This window comes from Carcharhinus amblyrhynchos, chromosome 11 (genome assembly GCF_965287045.1).
Source record: "Carcharhinus amblyrhynchos chromosome 11, sCarAmb.v2.hapA, whole genome shotgun sequence".
NCBI classification, from domain to species: Eukaryota; Metazoa; Chordata; class Chondrichthyes; order Carcharhiniformes; family Carcharhinidae; genus Carcharhinus; species Carcharhinus amblyrhynchos.
In genome coordinates, this window is record NC_137334.1 from 90,326,190 (window position 1) to 90,351,728 (window position 25,539).

The 25,539-nt window shown below is 44.4% G+C and overlaps 1 protein-coding gene across 3 annotated transcripts in view; it reads left to right on the forward strand.

The window, feature by feature from the left end:
- Nucleotides 1-675: 675 nt before the first annotated feature.
- Nucleotides 676-25,539, forward strand: part of ttll4 (tubulin tyrosine ligase-like family, member 4) — an 80,896-nt gene continuing 56,032 nt past the window's right edge. For 2 of the 3 annotated variants that reach the window (XM_080199537.1, XM_080199540.1), the window contains exon 1: nt 676-748. The gene's annotated coding sequence lies outside the window, so the exon portion shown is untranslated. Of the gene's footprint in view, nt 749-975; nt 1,023-25,539 lie in introns of those variants that run through there. The other variant, XM_080199538.1, reaches the window with a different exon arrangement.

A 25,539-nucleotide genomic window follows, 5' to 3' on the forward strand; every position in this document is an offset into this window, starting at 1 on the left:
TTACCAAGGAGAGGGGCCATATTTTTGAGAATGAGAGTGTGATACAGGCTGATAGGCTGGAGGAGGTAGCTGTTCTGAGGGAAGATGTATTAGCAATTTTGAAAAACCTGAGGGTCGATAAGTCCCCTGGGCTAGATGGGATATATCCTAGGATTCTTTGGGACTGCAAGATCGACTGCTCTACCTTCACCTAAAATCACAAATAGCAGAGGACCCAGCACTGATCCCTGTGGTACACTGTTGGTAACTGGTCTCCAATCTGAAAATTTTCCATCCACCACCCTCTGTCTTCTTTGAGATATGATGTGGAGTTGAGTCCACGAAGAGATCAGCTATGATCTTATTGAATGGCGGGGCAGACTCAAGAGGCCAGATGGCCCATTGCGGCTCCTGGTGTTCCTAGAAATTAAATCAAATAGTAAATCAAATTAAATAAATCAAATAAATGAAAACAAATAATTAATCAATTCAAATAATTAATCAATTCAAACCATTGTTTCTCTTTCCACCCACTGCGCGCGCCCCCGCCTCCAGGCAGCGCGCACGCCCCCGCCTCCAGGCAGCGCGCGTGCGCTCCCGCCCGTCGGCGGCGCGCACGCCCTTCCTCACCCTTGTCACGTAATGTCACGTGGGCGCGCACGTTGTGAGCGCGGGATTGGCCACGCGGCGTGCGGTTGCTAAGGGAGGATCGGCCCGGCCGGCTCGCCGTCTGCTCAGCGGCATCGGCAGCAGCGCTCCGGGTGATGAAGTGAGTACAGTCCTAGTGCTCGGATCGCACACTGAAGGGAAGGGAAGGGCAGGGCAGGCCTCCCGAGCGGGGGTGGAGGGGGGGGAATGTGGTGAGAAAGCCCAGTAACGGCGGTGGTAATGATGATGAGCGGCCTGAAGCCCGGCAGCCGAGGCCTAGCGAGAGGAGCGGGGGGGGGAGGAAACAGAAGCCCAGAGTCAGAGGCTGTCAGCCGGGGCACCCCGGCCCGCGGATACACAGCGGACAGCGCTTAGCGTTACCCGCCTGAAGCCCGGTAAGGGAGGGAGGGGGGCTGGGTGCTGTTGGGGGGGGAAGGAGAGGGGGGTGCTGTTGGGGGGGGAGGAGAGGGGGGTGCTGTTGGTGGGGGGGGAGGAGAGGGGGGTGCTGTTGGTGAGGGGGGAGGAGAGGGGGGTGCTGTTGGTGAGGGGGGAGGAGAGGGGGGTGCTGTTGGTGAGGGGGGAGGAGAGGGGGGTGCTGTTGGTGAGGGGGGAGGAGAGGGGGGTGCTGTTGGTGAGGGGGGAGGAGAGGGGGGTGCTGTTGGTGAGGGGGGAGGAGAGGGGGGTGCTGTTGGTGAGGGGGGAGGAGAGGGGGGTGCTGTTGGTGAGGGGGGAGGAGAGGGGGGTGCTGTTGGTGAGGGGGGAGGAGAGGGGGGTGCTGTTGGTGAGGGGGGAGGAGAGGGGGGTGCTGTTGGTGAGGGGGGAGGAGAGGGGGGTGCTGGGTGCTGTTGGGGGGGGGAGGAGAGGGGGGGGCTGGGTGCTGTTGGGGGGGGGAGGAGAGGGGGTGCTGGGTGCTGTTGGGGGGGGAGGAGAGGGGGGGGCTGGGTGCTGTTGGGGGGGGGAGGAGGGGGGGGGGCTGGGTGCTGTTGGGGGGGGGAGGAGGGGGGGGGGTGCTGGGTGCTGTTGGGGGGGGGAGGGAGGGGGGGTGCTGGGTGCTGTTGGGGGGGGAGAGGAGGGGGGGGCTGGGTGCCGTTGGGGGGGGGAGGAGAGGGGGGTGCGATTGGGGGGGAGGAGAGGGGGGGGCTGGGCGCCGTTGGGGGGGAGGGGAGGGGGGGCTGGGCGCCGTTGGGGGGGAGGGGAGGGGGGGGCTGGGCGCCGTTGGGGGGGAGGGGAGGGGGGGGCTGGGCGCCGTTGGGGGGGAGGGGAGGGGGGGGCTGGGCGCCGTTGGGGGGGAGGGGAGGGGGGGGCTGGGCGCCGTTGGGGGGGGAGGAGGGGGGGGCTGGGCGCCGGTGGTGGGGGGGGGAGGAGAGTGGGGGGCTGGGGGAGGGGAGCAGGGGTGCTGTGAGGGGAGGGGAGCAGGGGTGCTGTGAGGGGAGGGGAGGGTTGGGGAGAAGTTAAGATGAGTGCTGGGGAAGGGAGTGGAAAGGCTGAAATGTGTGCTGAGGGTGGGGAGAGTTTGGGTTGGGTGAGATAAGTTTGTTTATTATTGTTAGAAACAGGCTTATATTTGCACTGCAGTGAAGTTACTGTGAAAATCTCCTAGTCGCCACATCTGGTGCCTGTTCGGGTACACTGAGGGAGAATTTAGCGTGGACAGTGCACATAATCAGCACGTCTTTTGGACTGTGGGAGGGAACCAGAGCACCCAGGGAAAACACAAGCAGACAGTGACCCGTGTTGGGAATCCCTGGTACTGTGAGACAGCAGTGCCGACCAGTGTGCTAGGTGCTGAGGGTGGAGTGTGGGAAGAGATTTGGATGGGTATTGGGAGAGAGGTGCAGGGAGAGTCTGGATGGTTGCTGGGGGAGGGGGTTTGGTGTATTGGAAGGTGGGTATGGCCTGGCAATGGGGAAGAGGGTGTGGTGAAGGAAATGGGTAGTGAGAGGAGGGTGGTTGGGAATGGATTACTGAAGGGTGATGTTGGGGAAGGAGGTGAGGGAAGGGGTGGTGGGTGGGTGAGGGTCCTTTTTTAAAGGCCTTGCAAAAATTGATCTCAAATGTGCCTGTCTTCAATCCTCTTTGTTATCTTAAAATAATTCAATCAAGATTTGAATGTCTGGCAAAGCTGATGAAAAAAAGCCCAAATTATAACTACAAGGTTAAGGAAATTGATTTGAATGTGTCTCTTGTCAGCCTAAAGGGATCAAATGTGGCAATGTGAAGTTGAGCAACAGTAATGAGTGATCTTGTGGAATGGTGGAGGAGGCTAGTGGAGCTAAATTGCTGCTGTGGCTCCCGTTTCTTATATAATTGGGTTTTTGCACAGTTTACTTTTCTGTTATACCAGCAAATCGGATTATCTGTTTAATTTAAACTTGTTTGTTTTTAGAAGCACCTTTGCATCATTAGATTTTTTTTATTGCAGATTAAAGCCCACTTTTGAGAGTTTTGCTTTTTCAAAAATGCCAACGCAAAATTTAGAATTGACAATTTATGGTTCATGAGTTTGGGCAAGGTAGGGATGACTTATTTCAGTCTTTGTATCTGAGCAGAAAAATCACAAGATGGGTACAGAAGAGGAAGACCATTTAAGCATCTGGTTCATAATTCCGAAATAACCTGCGCTGCTTTTCACTATTTTGAACATTCTGGGAGAACCCGTTTGTGCTGCTTATCTAGTTTACTTCCAGGGTGCTGACTCTGCTGTCTAATTTTAAGGTTGAAAGGCAGTGATTTCTCTTTACACATCCTTTGGTGCTGGATCTTGCAGGCTTTTTGCAAGGCCTCCAAGGTTTGGATGTCTCTCTATTGTCAAGCCAGAATTAGACAGGGTATGTGAGGTGTGCTCTGACTGGTACAGACTAGCTTATGTATGGATTGCTCCATTTTGTATCCTGTGCAGTTTCTGTTTCAGAATTGTATTTAGTGTATTGAATTCCTGCTTGACAAACAGTAGTCATAACTTTGAGAATCCGAAATCTGATGCAACTCTAGATAATCTAACATGTCGGTTGACAGTCATACCCCATTTCCCATTGCGATGTGTTTGTACATGAATAGATTTTTTTCTGCCCTTTATTCTGCGCTTAATACCCTAATTGATTTTAAAGGTCCTTGGCTACCTCTTGAGATGCACTAGTATCTCAATTGCATTTTCGTATTGTCTGCGAATTGAAACCCTGTAATGTAACACCTGAATTCAGTATCTCTCTTCCTCATTGAGTTATCAGGAGCCATTATTGACTTTTTAATGGAACTTAAGAAAGCATACATTTATCAGATTTGTTTGTGAACTCATAAACGTGGGCCAGGACATGCAAATAAGCCATAGCAACCAACTATCCAGTGGCACAGTGGATAGCACTTCTGCCTCACTGCACGAAGGACCTGGGTTTGATTCCCGGTTTGGCCACTGTCTGTGTGGAGTCTGCATGTTCTCCCTGTGCCTGCGTGGGTTTTCTCCAGTTTCCTCCCACAGCCTGAAAGGTGTGCTGGTTAGGTGCATTACCATGCTAAATTCTCCCTCAGTGTACCCAAACAGGCACCGGATATGTGGCGACTAAGGGATTTTCACAGTAACTTCATTGCAGTGTTAATGTAAGCCTATTTATGACACTAATAAGCTTGAACTTATTAGTAGTTTTTTGGTTCCTGTACCACTTATTCGTCTCTGCAGTTATCAAATGTAATCTTAAATAAGGTTTGGGCTGTTAAGAACTTTGAGATTCAATCTTTTAAAAATAATCCTGTTAATGTTCTAATGTTCACAGCTCCAGTGTTGAAAGCATTGACTCCTTGCTGTGGTGTTCTCCTTGATCTCTTGGTCAAGTGTTTGTTGTCCATGTGTGAGCAGTGTCAAATTAGTTGACAGAAACAGGCATTTCAGGAAAAAGTGACTGCCTTAACAAGTCCACACACATCCTTCTAAGATTCATGAGTGAAAGATCATCCTGAAGTTCTAGGCTCCATATGCCAGACTATCAAGTTTAGATTGCATAACTCTTGCACAGACTAAGATTCAACCCTGAGCCGATATGGCCTGTATGGTTAAGCTATTAAATGAGTTAGCATAATATATGAAAATGGCTTCCAAAGGAACTTGACATGAAACTTTGTGCACGTCTCTCAAAACGTTCTACATTCATGCTTAGCCTACTTCTTAAAATCACTGGTACATGTGTGACCTGTAATCTATGTATTTCAGTTCAGCAAATGCCAGCCACAGATGATATCCCACTGGAAATGTTACGTGTAATGTGCTTCGTCGCTCAAGAACATTTTTGTATCAGAGGGATCATGTTAATCGAGCAGTTAATTTTATCAGTTTAAACTTCTCAAATTACTGATGGCTCCAAGGAACTGGTCCTTGGATGGCAAACGTCTACTGGACTAGAGAGAGCATTAAGTGTTGGCATTTTGTGTGCTCTTAGTCAACAAAATGCTTCTGAATATGATGCAAGATGTTCATAGCCATGCAAAATATTATGCCAAATGCTCCCAACAGTCATACCCACTAAGTAGATGCGAGATCTGACTGGCTACTGCATTGTGCAGAGGAATCAAGGAAGGCAATGCCTTTGCAGATTAGATAGAGTGGGAAGTCGTAATTTGCGCAGAACAGATTTTTAAGCAGTGTAGTAGGTCCCATTAATGACAGCAGCCTCCACAGAAAATCTGGCTGAAATATTACAGCAGGTACTTACTGTTTTGGGGCATTTCTGGCCAAAAGTTACTCTCCTGTTTATAAACTTTGGGGAGGTGGAGTAAATGGCGGTTTTGTTGTGAATTGTAACTAGACGGAAACGACCTTGCATTGATATACTGGCATATAAGCATGATGCTAAAGCACCTGATCTCTAATGAATTTCATTTGAAACATAGCTTCTATGATGTATGTTAATTTGTACACAGCAAGGTCCTAAAAGTGAACAAAGGACTGGAAGTTCATCTACATTTAATGGTTCATTGGAGAAAGAAAAATTCTATATCAAATTGTGACAGGCCTTTGCACAGAATTAAACCAGACCTCAGTTTAGTGCCTTACCTGAAAACGATAACTTTCACGATGTCACACTCTTCTTTGTGCTCAAACCCTGGAGTGAGGTTTGGATCAGCAGTCTTCTGACTTTGCTGATGACAGTTGATTTTATTCTGTTAGCTCCTATCTCTTGTATTCTTGTGTATGTTTATGTAACTGCTTTAAAAAAGATATATGCAAGTTGCTTGCCTAAAAATGCATATTAATGTATTACATATTAATGTCATTAATTGCACAATGGCTTCATAATGTGTGAATGCAGGTGAACAATAATTTTGAAAGAGATGTATATAGTACACTTGCAGGCATAGTGTTTGCACTGGGAATAATATACAGGTGTGGACAGAGAAATAGGGGCTTAAGCACTTAACTCTCCTAATGATGAGTGCAGGCAGATAAAGTCATAAAGGCCAGTAGCATGGGTAATAGTAGATACTTGGATAAAACAGGTGAGTAGGATGGTGCTGTAGTGATTTTGTTTGCTGTAGCAAGGAGCTGGATCAGACATGACCTAAACGGGTTAATTGAGATGAGAGAAGTGTACTGGTCATATAATCAAAGTAGAATATTATGGATGCTGGAAACCTGAAATAAATATGAAGTTCTGGAAATGTTCGGCAGGTCTGGCAACTTCTGTGGAGAGAAATATGACTCTTCAGGCCAGTGTTAGCAGTCATTGTCAGATGTTGGATTGCTTTAATAGGAGAATAGTTTATGCTGAGTGGTGGACTCCACACTGCTTGGAATTTCCCCACTTCTGGATGGAATCCTAAATTGTGAACGCTCTACAAGTATTTCAGCACCATGGGGGCAGTGGGGCTATAAATGCTGAAGATAAAAAGAATCACCTCACAACTGGCAGTGAGATTTTAGCTAATCTTACTGTAGTGGTGGGATGGGGTGATAAGGGAACTTCATTTCCAATTGACTCAACCAGCCCTGCATTTGATCTGTTAGTAAAAGGCCAGTCATGGCCTTGATGTTCTAATAGCATGTTATCTGAATGGCTGGATTCAGAACCACAATCAAAATGTGTTCATGGTGCTGATCCCAGAGTCTTGAGGAGTTGTATGGAACAATGAAAATTGTGGATCACATATACATATGGTATAGGTGATGCGTTCTTCATTTGGACTTGGTGTATTTTTCTGCAGGATTTAACTCCATACCTCTTGCCACTCTGGGAGGGGTAGTCAGATGAAGTAGTGAGGGACTGTGCCACAAGACTTGGATTTGGGTATTGACTGAAATTTGTGGATCTGAAAGTCCCTGTTTAATTTCTGGTTTTATAGCCACTGAAAGCTGTTGGAGCACATTCCCAGGTTTGTTCCTGGTTCAAGAAACTTGAAGAAGGGGGAGACTAGCTTTTGAATTGCCAACTGTAAGTTGGCTAGCACCATCTGAAGTGGGTAGAGGTGGCAGGAAGATTATTCATCTTATGTTCACCATATCTAGGTGTGATATGAGCAAGTACAGTATGCATCCTGGCTAGATTAGCAAATGGGCTTATTTTGAAGGGATTAAGGGGAGTTCCTTTTTGTGGTGAGTGCTGAAGTGATGTGTTCAGTGTATCTAAAGATAATATTGATGTGGTAGGGGCGTATGATTCCTGTATATATATAGAACATAGAACATTACAGCGCAGAACAGGCCCTTCGGCCCACGATGTTGCGCCGACCAGTTAAAAAGCAGTGACCCTCTAACCTAAACCAATCCCTTTCCATCCATAAACCTATCCACGGATCTCTTAAACGCCCCCAAACTAGGCACATTTACAACTGCAGCAGGCAGGGCATTCCAATCCCTCACCACCCTCTGGGTAAAGAACCTACCCCTGACATCCGTCCTATAACTACCACCCCTTAATTTAAAGCTATGCCCCCTCGTGCTAGCTTTCTCCATCCGAGGAAAAAGGCTATCACTGTCCACCCTATCTAAACCTCTAATCATCTTATATGTTTCAATAAGGTCCCCTGTTAGCCGCCGCCTTTCTAACGAAAACAACCTCAAATCCCTCAGTCTCTCCTCATAGGACCTCCCCTCCATACCAGGCAACATCCTGGTAAACCTCCTCTGCACCCTCTCCAAAGCCTCCACATCCTTCCTATAATGTGGGGACCAGAACTGCACACAATACTCCAAGTGCGGCCGCACCAGAGTTTTGTACAGTTATGGACTCTTCTGTATTAGCTGTTGGTCAGTAAGTTTAAATGCTTCATTGATTCAGGATGTTTTAATACTGGATTTTAACAAATAGCTTGTTCACGTGAAGCATGCTATTTGCTCTGAGGCTGATCTTAGGAGCACCTTTAGCTGCCATGTTTTATACTTGTGAATGAACAAATACGTTGTCAAAGCAAAGTTTTTGCTTCAATAATCCATTTTCCTTCAAGAGCAAAATGTTTCTATTCAATTCGATGATCTCAGCAACGTAGCAGTAGTAATGCTTACTTGGCCTCAGCACCTTTGGGCTACAGGGAGGAAAAGCAGTCCAGTTTTGAACTCATGGTCTGCAGCAATGCCACATTGTTCCCATGTTCACAACAGATTTCCTTCCCTAAAGAGCGTTCCTGAAACATAGAAGATAGGAGCCAGAGGAGGCCATTTGGCCCTTTGAGCCTGCTCTGCCATTCATCAGATCATGGCTGATCATCCAACTCAATAGCCTAACCCTGCTTTCTCCCCATCATCTTTGATCCTGTTTGCCACAAATGCTATATCTAGCGACTTTGCGAATACATTCAGTGTTTTGGTATCAACTACTTCCTATGGTAATGAATTCCATAGGCTCACCAGTCTTCTGATCTCTGTCCTAAATGGTCTACCCCAGATCCTCAGACTGTGACCCCTGGTTCTGGACACCCCCACCATCAGGAACATAGACCACCTGAACGCCCTTAAAGTTGGCAAGTCCGCAACTGCTGCAGGCAGGGCATTCCACGCCTTTACTACCCTCTGAGTAAAGAACCTACCTCTGACATCCATCCTATAATTACCACCCCTCAATTTAAAGCTATGTCCCCTCATGTTAGCCATCACCATCCGAGGAAAAAGGCTCTCACTGTCCACCCTATCTAACCCCCTGATCATCTTGTATGCCTCAATTAGGTCATCTCTTAACCTTCTTCTCTCTAACGAAAATAACCTCAGGTCCCTCAGCCTTTCTTCCTAAGACCTTCCCACCATACCAGGCAACATCCTGGTAAACCTCCTCTGCACCCTTTCCAATACTTCTACATCTTATAATGCAGCGACCAGAAATGTACGCAATACTCCAAGTGTGGCTGCACCAGAGTTTTGTACAGCTGTAACATGATCTCATGGCTCCGAAATTCAGTCCCTCCACCAATAAAAGCTAACACACCATACACCTTCTTAATGATCTTATCAACGTGGATGCCAACTTTCAGGGATCTGTGCACATCTTCCTGCATTTATCCTGTTTAGTCCTGTTAGAATTTTATAAGTTTCTATGAGATCCCCTTCATTCGTCTGAACTCCAGGGAAAACCACCCTAACCTAGTCAATTTCTCTTCATACGTTAGCCCCATCATCTCTGGAATCGGCCTGGTAAACCTTCACTGCACTGAATCAGTTGGGTTTTCTGATAACTGACAATGGTTTCATGATCATCTATAGATTCTTAATTCCAGATATGTTTTAATGAATTCAAATTCCACCATCTGCCGCGGTGGGATTCGAGCCCAGGACGTTGGCTGAATTTCTGGGTTACTAGTCTAGTGATAGTACCACTAGACAGTCACCTCCGCTTGTCCTTTATCTATGCACGCACTGGGAAAATTTTTTAGCAAGAGTGCAATTGTTATGCTTCCAGTTTACAATTGTACTGATCAGTACTTGCAACTTATTTAAAAATAAATTTTTAGTATAATAAACTTGGAAGTTTGTTGTTTGTTGAAAGAAGTATAGTTAAAGTCTCTTATTCTGTGTACCAGTAGTGACGGTAACTGACCATTTTTGAGAAAATGTGAGTACAAGTTGTTTAAGATCTGACGCTTTTGAACATTTTTCTATTTAGGCAATTTTCCTCAAATTTATGTTTCTTCATGTGATACTTTGCATCTAAAGGTCAACTGTTTAATTTTAGGTAATTAGGAAGAATGCAGAAGGGGCTAAATATCATGAGTATTGCGTTAGGCTGAGATTTGCAAAATATTAATACAATTGATGTTTATAAGATTATTATAGTTTAAGATTTTTTTCTTTTGGTTTATAGGATTACTTTTTAAAGTAGAGTAGATGAAAAGGTATATGTGATCTGTGCTGATCTATGTCCTAAATGGTCTACCTCAAATCCTCAGACTGAATCCTGACAGAAAGTTGGCAATCTTGTTTTCTTGAGAGAGAAATGCAAGATTTTTACATTTGAAGGCAATGATTACAGTTTCTGAATTTACAATAGGTACACCCTGAGACTTCCAAAGTGCTGTTGTCATTGAGTTATAAATAACTGCATAAAATCTACATCTACTTTTAAGATGAAAGGAAGTTGGAATCAAAGATAACTAATATTTGTACTTATTTCCGTTTGTCATGGGAAAGATGATATAGGAAGTCGCTGAGGTCAAGTTGCAGGTTTCCCTATAATTCCAGGAATAATATCAGCAGGCACCAGTTACAATTTTGTCTTGTGTGATCTGTGGCTATCTGAGAGATCCAGCAAAAGAAAGAAGTAGTTAGGCCTGCCCCTCAAATAGAGAAAATACTGGCTATCGCTCAGTACATAGAACAGGATTAGGAGCTAATGCACATATTGAAGCCCTAGTCTGTGAGGGATTATAGGAAGCTGACAGGTTTTCCTAGTTTGGAGCTGGAGGAAGAAATTTATAGTGTAACCCTCAGTGAGAAATGCTCTAGGATACAGATTATCCAGATGGCAAAGTAAAAAGTAAGCAATCCATTGGAAACTGGGAGAACCTGTCAAGTGTTTGTGATAAAACACTGAATAAACTAGGCTTGTACTCGTTAGAGTTTAGAAGAATGAGGGGAGATCTCATTGAGACGTATAAGATGATGAATGGGATGGATAGGATAGAGGTGGAAAGACTCTTCCCGCTCAAAAAAGACAGTAGGACTAGGGGGCACAGCCTCAAGATAAAGGGGGGGCGGTTCAGAACGGAGTTGAGGAGGAACTTCTTCACTCAAAGGGTGGTGAATCTCTGGAATTCTCTGCCCGTTGAAGTGGTGGAGGCTGCCTCGCTAAATATTTTTAAGAAGCGGGTTGATGGGTTTTTGATAAGAGAGGGGATTAAGGGTTATGGGGAGAGGGCGGGAAAGTGGAACTGAGCCACGACAGATCAGCCACGACAGATCAGCCATGATCTTATTGAATGGCGGGGCAGGCTCGAAGGGCCAGATGGCCTACTCCTGCTCCTATTTCTTATGTTCTTATGTTCTTATAAGAATTGTAATTCCATACAGACAAGTAACAAAGAACTATTTATTTCTAAAGTATAAACTGCTGAGAATAGTGTTAAGTCAATAGTTGTTTCTAGTCATTTAATACTGTAAAAGTTTTAAAACTGGGAATCTCGATGTATTATTCTTTTAGCTATTAACTGGAAATTCAGATTACCCTTCAAAGTTATTCGTCCCTACAGAGATCATAATACCTATTGCTACACTTCAGATCTGCTGTTCAATCTGAATAATAAAAGAACGCTGGCCCTGTTAGGTTCTCAGTTTTCCTTTAAACTACCTGCAACATTAAACGTTGGAGTTGTCTTCTGTCCCCACCCATTGGAATAATTGTCCATAATTTTATTGTTGTACTTCAAGTCATAATTACTTAAACAATAGAGTATTTGTCCATCACTTCATTCAATAAGGTGTACCTTTTCAAAATAGTGACTTATTAAGCTGCTTGCTGCTGATGCCCTGTCAATAAATTCTAGCTAATGCTGAAATGACTCGTGTTGGGTTTTGATTACAGAGCTTAAAGGTACAAGTGTTTTGTCAGCAGTACTTGACCTGTTCTGTCAGGCACATAGGACTAAAAGCATTGTATGTTTAATTACACAGCAGAAGGATTTATAGTGCCTGTGTGAGTAAGTGAGTAATGGCTGTTGATGGCATAAGTGGGAAAATCGTGTCTCTGGAATTGTCCTACTGGCTTAATGACCTGAACAGTTGTATTATTAACACAAAGCTCTCGTACATTTTTAGCTGAAGTAAGTAACAATTATTGGTCCCTTTTGTGCAGCCAATGCCTACAGAAACACTGATTTCAGCAGCTACTCTGTTTTTATGTCATCGGTTTAGTTTCTGTTTGTTCAGCATTACAAGATTTGTTTTTAAAAACACAGAATTCCTGGTCTTATACTTTCAAATCCAATGTAATTGTGTTTTTGAATTGACCTGTTAATTCTTGTTTAGCGATCATTGTAAGCTGAAATACATGGGAAATGGATGGAATTGCAGAATTACACATTTGAAGCATTGATTTAAAAATCTCACATAATAAGAATAGAATTTGGCTGGTCCAATCATATTCTGACACAGCACTTTTTAATTCTTTAATGGGTTGTGGGCATCACCGGCTAGGCCACCATTTTGTTGCCCATCCTTAATTGCCCTTGAGAAGGTGGTGGTGAGCCTTCAACTGTTGAAGTCCAGCGGGTGTAGGCATCTTGTAGCTGTTAGGGTGGTAGTTTCAGAATTTGATCCAGCTACAGTGAATGAATGATAATATAGTTTCAAGTCTCAAGTATGTGAATACATGGAGCATCTTAAATAAAACTGGGGAGTTGCAGGCACAGATTGCATTGTGGAAATATGAAGTTGTGGCGATAACTGAGACCTTTTTCAAAGAACGGTATGACCTGTTGTTAAACATTCCTGGGTACAAGGTGTTCAAAAAAGATAGGAAAAGGAGCGGTGAGAGCATTGAAGTGCTAGAGAAAGAGGATGTCCCACAGGGTTCAAGGGCAGAATAAATTTGGCTGCGGCTGAGGAACGAGGTGTAATTACATTGCTCAGTGTAATCTATTGACCACCAATGAGTGAGAAGGATGTGGAACAAAAAACCTGCTGGTAAATTAGGGTTGCAAATTCTAGAGCAGTGATAATGGGGGACTTCAATTACCTGAATTGTCCAAGTGAGGGCAGTAGAACAGCCACGCTGATTGGCTGTTTCAGGTAAGACTTGCATACGTGCAGTCACTGCTACCAGAAGGTGGACCTCTGGAAGACACCCCACCCCCACTCCCCCACCTTTTGTGTGTGGGCAGATATCCGGGTGAGGGCAGCAGAGTGGTGATGCTGATTGGCTGTTTCAGGTAAGATTTGCATAGGCACAGTCACTGCTACAAGAAGGTGGTTTGTGGAGGAGCTGTTATAAAGGGGCAGCCTGTGAGGGGAAAAGTACCAGCAGCAGCCAAGCCTGTGGCAGCACACCTGGTTCTGCTGTAGAGCAGGGTTGGTCAAAGAGCAAGCAGCAGTAATAGAAGACTCACTAGTTAGAGGCACAGACAGGCATTTCTGTGGTCGCAGTCAGGATTCCAGGATGACCCTGGTGCCAGGGTTAAGGACATCGCTGAGCGGTTGCAGGGCATTCTTAAGGGGGAGGGTAAGCAGCCAGAATAGTTGTACATATTGGTACCAATGACATTGGTAGGAAAAGGGATGAGATCCTGAAACTTGAATGAAGAGTTAAACAGAAAGCTGAAGTGTAGGATCTCGAAGGTAGTAATTTCTGGTCTCCTCCTGTGCTACATGCTAGTGAGAGTAAGAATAAGAAGATTAAGCAGATGAACGTGTGGCGTGAGAGCTGGGGCAAGGATTTAGATTTTTGGATCATTGGATCTCTTCTGGGGAAGAGCTGACTGTTCAAGAGGGTGGGTTACACCTGAACCGGAGGGAGACTAATATCCTGGCAGGGAGATTTGCTAGAGCCACTTAAGAACATAAGAACATAAGAAATAGGAGCAGGAGTAGGCCATCTAGCCCTTCGAGCCTGCCCCGCCATTCAGTAAGATCATGGCTGATCTGTCGTGGCTCAGTTCCACATTCCCGCCCTCTCCCCATAACCCTTAATCCCCTCTCTTATCAAAAACCCATCAACCCGTGTCTTAAAAATATTTAGCGAGGCAGCCTCCACCACTTCAACGGGCAGAGAATTCCAGAGATTCACCACCCTTTGAGTGAAGAAGTTCCTCCTCAACTCCGTTCTAAACCGCCCCCCCTTTATCTTGAGGCTGTGCCCCCTAGTCCTACTGTCTTTTTTGAGCGGGAAGAGTCTCTCCACCTCTATCCTATCCATCCCATTCATCATCTTATATGTCTCAATGAGATCTCCCCTCATTCTTCTATACTCTAACGAGTACAAGCCTAATTTATTCAGCCTCTCGTCATAGCTCAACCCCCTCAACTCTGGTATCAGCCTAGTAAACCTCCTCTGCACTCCCTCCAAGGCCAAAATATCTTTGCGCAGGTGCGGTGCCCAAAACTGCACACAGTACTCCAGCTGCGGCCTCACCAATGCCCTATACAGCTGCAGCAAGACCTCCCTACTTTTACATTCAATCCCCCTCGCTATGAAGGCCAGCATCCCATTCGCCTTCCTGACCACCTGCTGCACCTGCAGGCTGGGTTTTTGTGACTCATGCACAAGGACCCCGAGGTCCCTCTGCACCGTCGCCTGCTGCAGTTTTTCGCCACGTAAGTAATAGTCCTTCCTACCATTATTCCTACCAAAGTGGACCACCTCACACTTGCCAACATTAAATTCCATTTGCCATTTCCTGGCCCATTCGCCCAGCCTATCTAGATCCTTCTGCAGACTCTCCACACCCTCCGCACAATTTGCCTTTCCCCCAATCTTGGTGTCATCAGCAAATTTCGACACCCTACACTCGGTTCCCTCCTCCAGATCATCTATATAAATGGTAAAAAGCTGAGGCCCCAGCAACAACCCCTGGGGCACTCCACTAGTCACCATCCGCCAATCCGAATAGCACCCGTTGACCCCCACTCTCTGCCTCCTATTTGACAACCAATCCTCTATCCATGCTAACACCCTACCCCCAACTCCATGTCCCTCGACCTTCTGCAATAACCTCTTGTGAGGTACTTTGTCAAACGCCTTCTGAAAATCCAGAAAGACCACATCCACCGGCTCTCCTCTATCCACCGCCCTAGACACATCCTCATAGAACTCCAGTAAATTTGTCAGACACGACTTCCCTTTAATGAAACCATGCTGCGTCCGCTCTATCAAGCAATTGCCTTCAAGATGCCTCGCAATTTCCTCCTTAATGACGGATTCTAACATTTTACCTACCACAGACGTTAAACTAACCGGCCTATAATTCCCCGCCTTTTGCCTGGCACCCTTCTTAAACAACGGCGTAACATTAGCCGTTTTCCAATCTTCCGGCACTTCCCCGGAATCCAGCGACGTCTGGAAAATAACCACCAAGGCACCCACTATCACCTCCGCCATTTCTTTCAGAACCCTCGGATGCATTCCATCCGGTCCTGGGGACTTGTCCACAATCAGCCCCTCCAGTCTGTCGAGCACCGCCTCTCTAGTAACAGTAATGTCATTAAGACCCTCCAGTCCTACCACCTTTCCATCACTAACACCCAGCAAATTATTCACGTCCTCCTCCGTGAAGAGTTTGGCAGGGGGGTGGGACCCAAAGCAGTAGAGAGACAAAGAGAAGGTTGAGGACAGCACAGAAGTTAAAAAAGAGCACATTAAATATAAAGGCAGTGTCAGTAATCCTAGTACCAGACAGATCAGACAAAAGCAAGATAGAGCAAGGGAAGTCCAGATTAAACTGCATTTATTTCAGTGCAAGAGGCCTAATGGGCAAGGCAGATGAACTCAGGGCATGGATGGGTACATGCGACTGAGATATTATAGCAGTTACTGAAACATGGCTAAGCGAGGGACAGGACTGGCAGCTCAATGTCCCAGGTTACAGATGCTATAGGAACGGGAGATAAGAGAGGAGAGGGAGTTGCACTTTTACTTAAGGAAAACATCACGGCAATACTGAGAGGGGATATGTTGGAGGGTTCGCTCGCTGAGTCTATATGGGCTGAACTGAGAAATAAGAAGGGGGAAACCACTTTGATAAGATTGTGCTATCGGCCCTCAGATAGTCGGCGGGAAATTGAGGAGCAAATATATGAGGAGATTACAGATAGCTCCAAAAAAATAGGGTGGTGATAATAGGGAATTTTAACTTTCCCAACATTGACTGGGACGGCCATAGTATTAAAGGTTTGGATGGTGAGAAATTTGAGTGTATTCAGGAGGAATTTCTCATTCAGTAAATGGATGGGCTGATTAGAGAGGGAGCAAAACTTGACCTCCTCTTGGGAAATAAAGAAGGACAGGTGACAGAAGTGTCAGTGAGAGATCACTTTGGGACCAGTGACCATAATTCCATTAGTTTTAAGATAGCTATGAAGAATGGCCCAAAAGTTAAAATTCTAAATTGGGGTAAGGCCAATTTTGATAGTATCGGGCAGGAACTTTCAACAGTTAATTGGGGGAGTCTGTGGGAAGGCAAAGGGATGTCTGGTAAGTGGGAGGCTTTCAAAAGTGTGTTAACCAGGGTTCAGGGTAAGCACATTCCTCAGAGTGAAGGGCAAGGCTGGTAGAAGTAGGGAATCTTGAATGACTTGGGATATTGAGACCCTGATCATGAAGAAGAAGGAGGCACATGATATGCATAGGCAGCTAGGATCAAATGGATCCTTTAAAGAGTATAGAGTTGTAGGAATAGACTTGAGAGAAATCAGGAGGGCCAAAAGGGGACACAAGATTGTTTTGGCCAGTAAGGCAAAGAAGAATTCAAAGAGCTTCTACAAATACATAAAGGGCAAAAGAGTAACTAGGGAGAGAATAGGACCCCCTTAAGGATCAACAAGGTCATCTACGTGCGTGTGGATCCACAAAAGATGGGTGAAATCCTAAATGAATATTTCTCATCAGTATTTGCTGTTGAGAAAAGCATGGATGTTAGGGGACTTGGGGAAATAAATAGTAATGTCTTGAGGAATGTACGTATAACAGAGAAGGAGGTGCTGGAAGTCTTAAAGTGCATCAAGGTAGATAAATCCCTGGGACTAGATGAAGTGTATCCCAGGACACTGGGAGTCGGAGGGGGGGCGGGGGTTGGTGGTGGTGGTGGAATTGCAGGTCCCTTAACAGATATTTGAATCATCGATAGTCGCAGGTGAGGTGCCTGAAGATTGGAGGGTAGCAAATGTTGTGCGTTTATTTAAGAAGGGCTGCAGGGAAAAGCCTGGGAACTACAGTCTGATGAGCCTCACATCTGTAGTGGGTAAGTTGTTCAAAGGTATTTTGAGAGACAGGATCGACGGGCATTTAAAGATGCAAGGACTGATTAGGGATAGTCAGCATGACTTTGAGTGGAAAATCATTTCTCACAAATTTGATTAAGTTTTTTGAACGGGTAACCAAGAGGGTAGATGAGGGCAGTTCAGTTGATGTTGTCTACATGGACTTTAGCAAGGTCTTTGACAAGGTACCACATGGTAGGTTGTTGCATAATATTAAATCTCATGGAAACCAGGGTGATATAGCCGAATGGATACAAAATTGGTTTGATGACAGAAGATAGATAGTGGTTGTGGAGGATTTTTTTTTCAAACTGGAGGCCTGTGACCAGCGGTATGCCTCAGGGATCGGTGCTTGGTCCACTGTTACTTGTCATTAATATAAATTATTTAGATGAGAATTTAGTAGGCGTGGTTTGTAAGTTTGCAGATGACACCAAGATTGGTGGCATGGTGGACAGTGAATAAGATTATCTACGATTGCAACGGAATCTTGATCAATTGGGCTAGTGGGCTGACGAATGTCAGATGGAGTTTAATTTAGATAAATGCAAGGTGATGCATTTTGGTAGGTTGAACCAGGGCGGAACTTAATCAGTTAATGATAGGGCGTTGGGGAGAGTTACAGAACAAAGAGATGTAGATGTACAGGTTCACCTTTCTTTGAAGGTGGAGTCACAAGTGGACAGTGGTAAAGAAGGCATTCGACATGCTTGGTTTCATTCGTCAGAACATAGAATACAGGAGTTGGGACGTCTTGTTGAAGTTGTACAAGACATTGGTAAGTCCATACTTGGAATATTGTATACAGTTCTGGTCACCCTAGTATAGAATGGATATTATTAAACTAGAAAGAGTGCAGAAAAGATTTACTAGGATGCTATCGGGACTTGATGGTCTGAGTTAAAAGGAGAGGCTGAATAGACTGGGACTCTAATCTCTAGAGCGTAGAAGGCTGAGGGGTGATCTTATAGAGGTCTGTAAAAACAATGAAGGGCATAGATCAGCTAGGTAGTCATATTTTTTCCCCTAAGGTAGAGGTAATTGGTTTAAGGTGAGAGGGGAGAGATACAGAAGTGTCCAGAAGGGCAATTTTTTCACTCAGGGTGGTGACTGTCTGGAACAAGCTGCCAAAGGCAGTAGTAGAGGAGGGTACAATTTTATCTTTTAGAAAGAGTTTAGACAGTTCCGTGGGTAAGATAGGTCTAGAGGGATATGGGCCAAACGTGGGCAATTGGGACTAGCTTAGAGTTTTTAAAAAAGGGGCGGCATGTGCCACACAACAGACCTGTGAGAAGTTATAACCCATGGAATAAAAGGGACAGTAGCAACATGGATACAAGATTAACTGTTATTCTGCTTTCTGTTATTCAGCCAATTAATACTTTTTGAGTTAGAGGGAGATTTGTACTGGTATTCCCCAGGGGCCTTAATTGTAGGGCGTTGGGGAGAGTTACAGAACAGAGATCTAGGGGTACAGGTTCATAGCTCCTTGAAGGTGAAGTCACAGGTGGACAGAGTGGTAAAGAAGGCATTCAGCATGCTTTTCTTGATGTATATTAATGATCTAGATTTTCGTGTGCAGGGGGACAATTTCAAAGTTTGCAGATGATACAAAACTTGTAAGTGATGTAAACTGTGAAGAGGACAGTGTAGAACTTAAAATGGTAATTCACAAATTGTTGCAGTGGGCAGATAGGCGGCAATTGAAGTTCAATGCAGAGAATTGAGATGATACATTTTGGTAGGAAGATCATGGAGAGGCAGTATAAAATGAGGGTCCTTAAAGGGTGCAAGAGCAGAGGGACTTGAGTACATATATACTTAAGTCATTAGAAGTGGTAGGGCAAGTGGAGAGAACAGTTAATAAAGCATATAGTATTCTGGGCTTTATTAATAGGACATAGAATACAAGAGCAAGGAGGTTTTGCTGAACTTATACAAGACATTTGTTAGACCTCAGCTGGACTATTGTGTATAGTTTGGGTGTCACATTATAGGAAAGATATGAATGAATTGGAGGGAGTGCAGAAGAGGTTTTAAGAATGATTCCAAGGATGAGAAACTTTAATTATAAGGGTGGATTGGAGAGGTGTGGACTGTTGTCTTGAAAGAAGGCTAAAATCATGAGGGGACTGGACAGAGTAGATCGGAAGAGACTGTTCCTGCCCATGAACAAGAGGGCATAGATTTAAAGTGATTTGTAAAAGAATGAAATGCGATATGAGAAAAATCTTTTTCCCACAATGAGTGGTTAGGGTCTAGAATGCTAACTGTGGTAGAGGCTGTTCAATTGAGGCGTTAAGGAGGAGAGCATTAGATGATTATTTGAATAGAAACAATGTGCAGGGGTTCAGGGAAAAGGCACAGGAATGGCACCAAGATGGTGTGATCGTTTGGAGAGCTGGTGTAGACACAATGGGTTAATGGTGGGTGGCCCCTGTTGCTGTAATGATTCAATGCTTCTGTATGCAGCTTGGAGGAGAAATTGAAGTTGTCTGCTGCCCTTGTCCTTGATGGTTTAGAAGTTGTTGTCAGAGGAGACATGAGTTTCCACCTTGAGCAGCACCTTCCAATTTCCAGCCTCTACTATTGGGAAGGATAATAAATACTTGCAGAAATTCAATGGTTCAAATCCTAAAGAAGACCTAGTGCTTGATCATAGTTCTCAATACTGACATTGGTAGAACTAACATGAACGTCTGCAGCTTGGAGTACCACATAGTCAGTTGGAAAATGATGCTGATGTCACAGAAATTGATTGTGAACATAAGAACATAAGAAATAGGAGCAGGAGGAGGCCATCCAGCCTTTCGAGCCTGCCCCGCCATTCAGTAAGATCATGGCTGATCTGTCGTGTCTCAGTTCCACATTCCCGCCCTCTCCCCATAACCCTTAATCCCCTCGCTTATCAAAAACCCATCAACCCGCGTCTTAAAAATATTTAGCGAGGCAGCCTCCACCACCTCAACGGGCAGAGAATTCCAGAGAACCACCCTTTGAGTGAAGAAGTTCCTCCTCAACTCCGTTCTAAACCGCCCCCCCCTTTATCTTGAGGCTGTGCCCTCTAGTCCTACTGTCCTTTCTGAGTGGGAAGAGCCTCTCCACCTCTATCCTATCCATCCCATTCATCATTTTATATGTCTCAATGAGATCTCCCCTCATTCTTCTAAACTCTAACGAGTACAAGCCTAGTTTATTCAGCCTCTCGTCATAGCTCAACCCCCTCAACTCCGGTATCAGCCTAGTAAACCTCCTCTGCACTCCCTCCAAGGCCAAAATAACATCTTCAATGCAAGTATGTTGAGCTATTTAAGGGCAACGGTCTAATGCTTAAGTTAGCATGCAGGTTTTATCTCTGAACCATGAGTCTTCCTATCAATCAGGTGCACTCTTTGGAATGGGTTTTAGTCAAAATTTAGCTGTAGGCCCATAACTAGGGCAGCACGGTGGCGCAGTCGTTAGTACTACTGCCTCAAAGTGCCAGGGACCCGGGTTCAATTCCTGGCTTGGGTCACCATCTCTATGGAGTTTGTACCTTCCCTCCCATGTCTGCGTGGGTTTCCTCCCACACTCCAAAGATGTGCGGGTTAGGTGGATTCGCTATGATAAGTTGCCTTTCGGTGTCAGAGGGACTAGCTAGGGTAAATGCATGAGGTTTTGGGGCCTGGATTGTGGTCAGTGCAGACTTGATAGGCTGAATGGCCTCTTTCTACACTGTAGGATTCAATGATCAAGGAATCAGACACACTATCAATGCATAACTCCTTGCTAAGATGCCATTTGGGTTTCACCTCCTATCATGCGTCTCGGAGTGAATTATAGAACATAGAACATTACAGCGCGGAACAGGCCCTTCGGCCCACAATGTTGCGCCGACCAGTCTTATTTTTTAAAAAAAAACATTGTCCCACTAATCTAAACCAATCCCTTTTCGTCCATAAACCTATCCACCAATCTCTTAAACGCCCCCAAACTAGGCGCATTTACAACTGCAGCAGGCAGGGCATTCCAGTCCCTCACCACCCTCTGGGTAAAGAACCTGCCCCTGACATCCGTCCTATAACTACCCCCCCTTAATTTAAAGCCATGCCCCCTCGTGCTAGCTTTCTCCATCCGAGGAAACAGGCTATCACCATCCACCCTATCTAAACCTCTAATCATCTTATATGTTTCTATAAGATCCCCTCTTAGCCGCCTTCTTTCCAGTGAAAACAACCCCAAATCCCTCAGTCTCTCCTCATAGGACTTCCCCTGCATACCAGGCAACATCCTGGTAAACCTACTCTGCACCCTCTCCAAAGCCTCCACATCCTTCCTGTAATGTGGGGACCAGAACTGCACACAGTACTCCAAGTGCGGCCGCACCAGAGTTGTGTACAGTTGCAACATGACGCTGCGACTCCTAAATTCAATCCCCCTACCAATAAACGCCAAGATACCGTACGCCTTCTTAACAACCTTATCTACTTGATTCCCAACTTTCAGGGATCTATGTACACATACACCTAGATCCCTCTGCTCCTCCACTCTATTCAAAGTCCTCCCGTTAGCCCTATACTCAACACATCTGTTATTCCTACCGAAATGGATTACCTCACACTTCTCCGCATTAAACTCCATCCGCCACCTCGCGGCCCAGCTCTGCAACCTGTCCAAGTCACCCTGCAAACTTCGACACCCTTCCTCACAATCTACCACACCTCCAGATTTGGTTTGTTAACTGACTTGTGTCACCTGGTGTGGTTTGATTTGAATTTGCAATCAATTAGGATACTTTTTTAACATTTGTTCTTAATGTTACCTTTAAGGTCAGCAACTATTCCCCATCTCTGTTGCCCTTGAATGTAGTGGTAAAATATCATCTTAAACTGTTGCGATCCATGTGGTGTTGGCTGGGAGGGAACTCCGGACTTTTGACTGAGCAGCAATAAAATAACAGTGCTAAAGTTTCAGATCAGGATGGTGAGTTTCTTGGAGGGAAAGTTGGGGTAGTGTACTGAAGCATTTGCTCTTTTAGGTGGTAGTGTTGTTATTCTGGGAGGTGCTGTCAAAGGCGCTTTGGCAAATTGCTGCAGTGCGGCTTGTAGATGCTACACTTGCAATGCTTGCAGTTGCATTGGTGGTGGAGAGAGTGAATGTTTAATGTGGTCAATGGAGTGCCAATCATGCTGGCTGCTTTGTCCAGGATGGTGTTGAGCCTCTTGTGTTGTTGGAACGACACTCATCCAGGCACATGGAGAATATTTCATCATGTTTCTGCCTTGTAGATGGTGGTCAGGTTTTGAGGAGTTGAGTTTCTCACTGCAAAATTCTTAATTTCTGGTTGGCTCTTATGTTGGACTTTAACCTGGTGTTGTGAGGCTTCTTACTGTGTTTACCCCAGTCCAATGCTGGCATCTCCGCATCATTGCTCTTATAGTCGCAGTATTTATATAGCTGGTGCTGTCCTGTTTCTTGTTGATGGTAACACAGTATACTCTGGTTTCTCTTGATCCTATAAATATGATGGTGAGAGATTTATCTTTTCTTGCCAAATCATCAAAGAAGTTAGATGACAGATTGAATTTTGTTTATTTTGGATTATGAGCTACTATATTTCTTAAAACCTGCAATTATCACTACTTAAATTTAAACATGATGGTTTCTGAAGCCAATTAAACCAAAAGGATTTATATAGTCATACAAATGCAAAGTACATCTACAATAGGAAACAAGAGGGCACACATGTGAGTTAGAGTAAAAGTAAAGTACAAATGATAGGAGATACACAGTTGTAGAATGGGTCACCTAGCAATTTTAAAAACAGGTGATTGAGTTCCTTAACTAGGGAACAACATTGGCTACAGAGGCAACTCAGTGTAATGCAAAATTGACTGGATTACTGTCAGACTATAGCTGAAATCGGTGTGTGAGATTAATCCAAGATTACAGCTCTTGAATGACTGACATTAACAGTAATGGATAGCCAATTTATTGGACAGATTAGAGTCTATTTGGTGGTCACCAGTGTTTCCAGAGTTTGACCATCTTGTCTTTATAAATGGTGTGGTTAAATTTATTAGTTTATTCATTTTGGTGGCATTGTTCTCCAATGCCAGGCAGATGAGCTAACTGGTGGCGTTTTCTGTTACCCTTGAATTCTCACCTCCCACTGAATTCACCCTATGCACCAATAACTATCTGAGCTAGTTGGCCTAACTTCATCTGCCTGATCTCTGATAACTTGTACTATTAAGTGAAATATGCAAGTTTTACTCTAACTCACTTATGTGCCCCCTTGTTTCCTATTGTAGATGTATCTTGCATTTGCATGACTATATAAATCCTTGTTGGTTTAATTGGCTTTAGAAACCATCATGGCTATATAGTTTGTATTTCCTGGTATTCAATTTAACAATCAATGCCATTTTCTTTCTCAGCACTTCTGAATGATTAAGCATAAATAGACTGCATTTTGATCGCTATCTATTTTCATAGATCTGAGAATAGGATCATAGAATCTCTACAGTGCAGAGGAGACCATTCAGTCCAACAAGTCTGCACCAACAACAATCCTACCCAGGCCCCATCCCCATAATCCCACATATTTACCCTGCTAATCCCCCTGACGCTGAGGCAATTTTGCATGGCCAATCAGTCCAACTTTTAAATCTCTGGACTGTGGAGGAAACCAGAGCATCTGGATGAAGCCCACGCAGACACGGGGAAAACGTGCAAACTCCACACAAACAATTACCCATGGTTGGAATTGAACCTGGATGCTAACTACTGTGCCACCATGCTGCCCATAATTTTGATTAATGTGAATTTTTTTTCAATGTTCTGTTTAACTCTACGAATTGTTTTATTTGGCTTGGGGTAGAGACCATGAGGGCAAATTTGATTGTCAAGGGTTTATGTTTCTGAAGGAATAATTTGTGTCAAATATCGGTTCAGTTCCAATGATAATCACTAATTTCAGAAAATCTTTTGCAAATGTTAGCCATTTTTATAAACAGCATTTTGCCAACAATTAAAGTACCCACACTAATGAAAAATAAATCAGTATTAAATTCCCACAACGGGAAAATCTAAGGATGCCATGATCTGCATTTGGAGGCATGGGCAATTCTAATTGAAATTATCAATTATTAATTGAAATATCAGCTGATATCGTAAAAGTATATGAAAAGCTATATGATGACGTTATCATGGGCAGCACGGTGGTACAGTGGTTAGCACTGCTGCCTCACAGCACCAGGGACCCGGGTTTGGGTTACTGATTGTGCGGAGTCTGCACATTCTCCCCGTGTCCGAAAGACATGCTGGTCAGGGGCATTGGCCATGCTAAATTCTTCCCCAGTATGGAATGTGGCGACGAGGGGATTTTCACAGTAACTTTATTGCAGTGTTAATGTAAGTACTTGTCAGTTCCTGACCAGTTCAATTGATGAATCCTTATTATGCATAGCCTAAACCAGGTGTAAGTTTAAAATATTTAATTATAGCAAAGTAGGGAAAGGAGGATAGAATTGAAAGAAAAGTAAAATTAGTTTTTAATTTTAAAATGTCTCCAACAATAATCTGAAATAATTAAATGTCATATTTGAAAAGTATATTTTCAGTACTAGAGAGATTGCTTGGATAGTAATTAAAATTTAGCTCACCATTTAATAATCGCTTCTGTTTGAGTGGATAAGTCCTAACTTCTCAGTTGGGTTTGAGACCAGGTACTTATTTGTCATGTCGAATGATTTCCATTCATTTGTCCATTTGGATTTTGCATTGAAGTCCTGTGTGGGAGGATTTTTCTAGGTCAGCTTTCTTGGTGGCTGAACTGAATAGATCAGCATGAAATGGGGCGGGGGGGGAGGGTGGTGATGGGATGGGGCATTGAGAACCTTGTCAGTTATTTTGTGGGTTGATGCAAGTCGGTGGATATATGGGAAGTGATGCTTGTCAGGACAGGGAGCCAAGGGGATGCTACACGTTTGCATGTGAATAGCTATATGTTGCAATATTGTTCAAGTTCTGACAAGTCCTTGGTTAGTGTCAGTCCAAGGTGTCTAAGTTTGGTGCTTGAATTGCGAAGCAGATTAAGTTGGCATTTATGAATTGTGGCGTGATTAGTTTTTGGAAAATTATTTACATACAAATAGAACAAGCTTGGAGCCAGTACTGAGTCTTAGGGGAATTCATTGGTTTATTTTATGCCTGTCCAAAATAAACTCTGAAGCTTTTAGTCAGCCGGTGGGCGGAGAGCTCATGATAGCTTCAGGAGGAGGTTAGTATGCCAAACGGTGTGGTAGAAAGCTGTGAGGTGCAGAAACACATCATCTATCTTCACGTTTTTCTGAAAACTGTTTTTGATGTAATTGGTAAGGGCCAGTACCTATCCCCCTGTGCTGCAGTCCTTGTGGAAAGCAGCTTGGTCTACGCTAAGGACTTTGACAATTGGGAATATGAGTTGGAGAATGAGGCATTCAAGGTTTTACATTTGCTTATTATTTAGGAAATTTTGGTAAATTATAACCAGCACATCCACTTTCTCTCAAGTT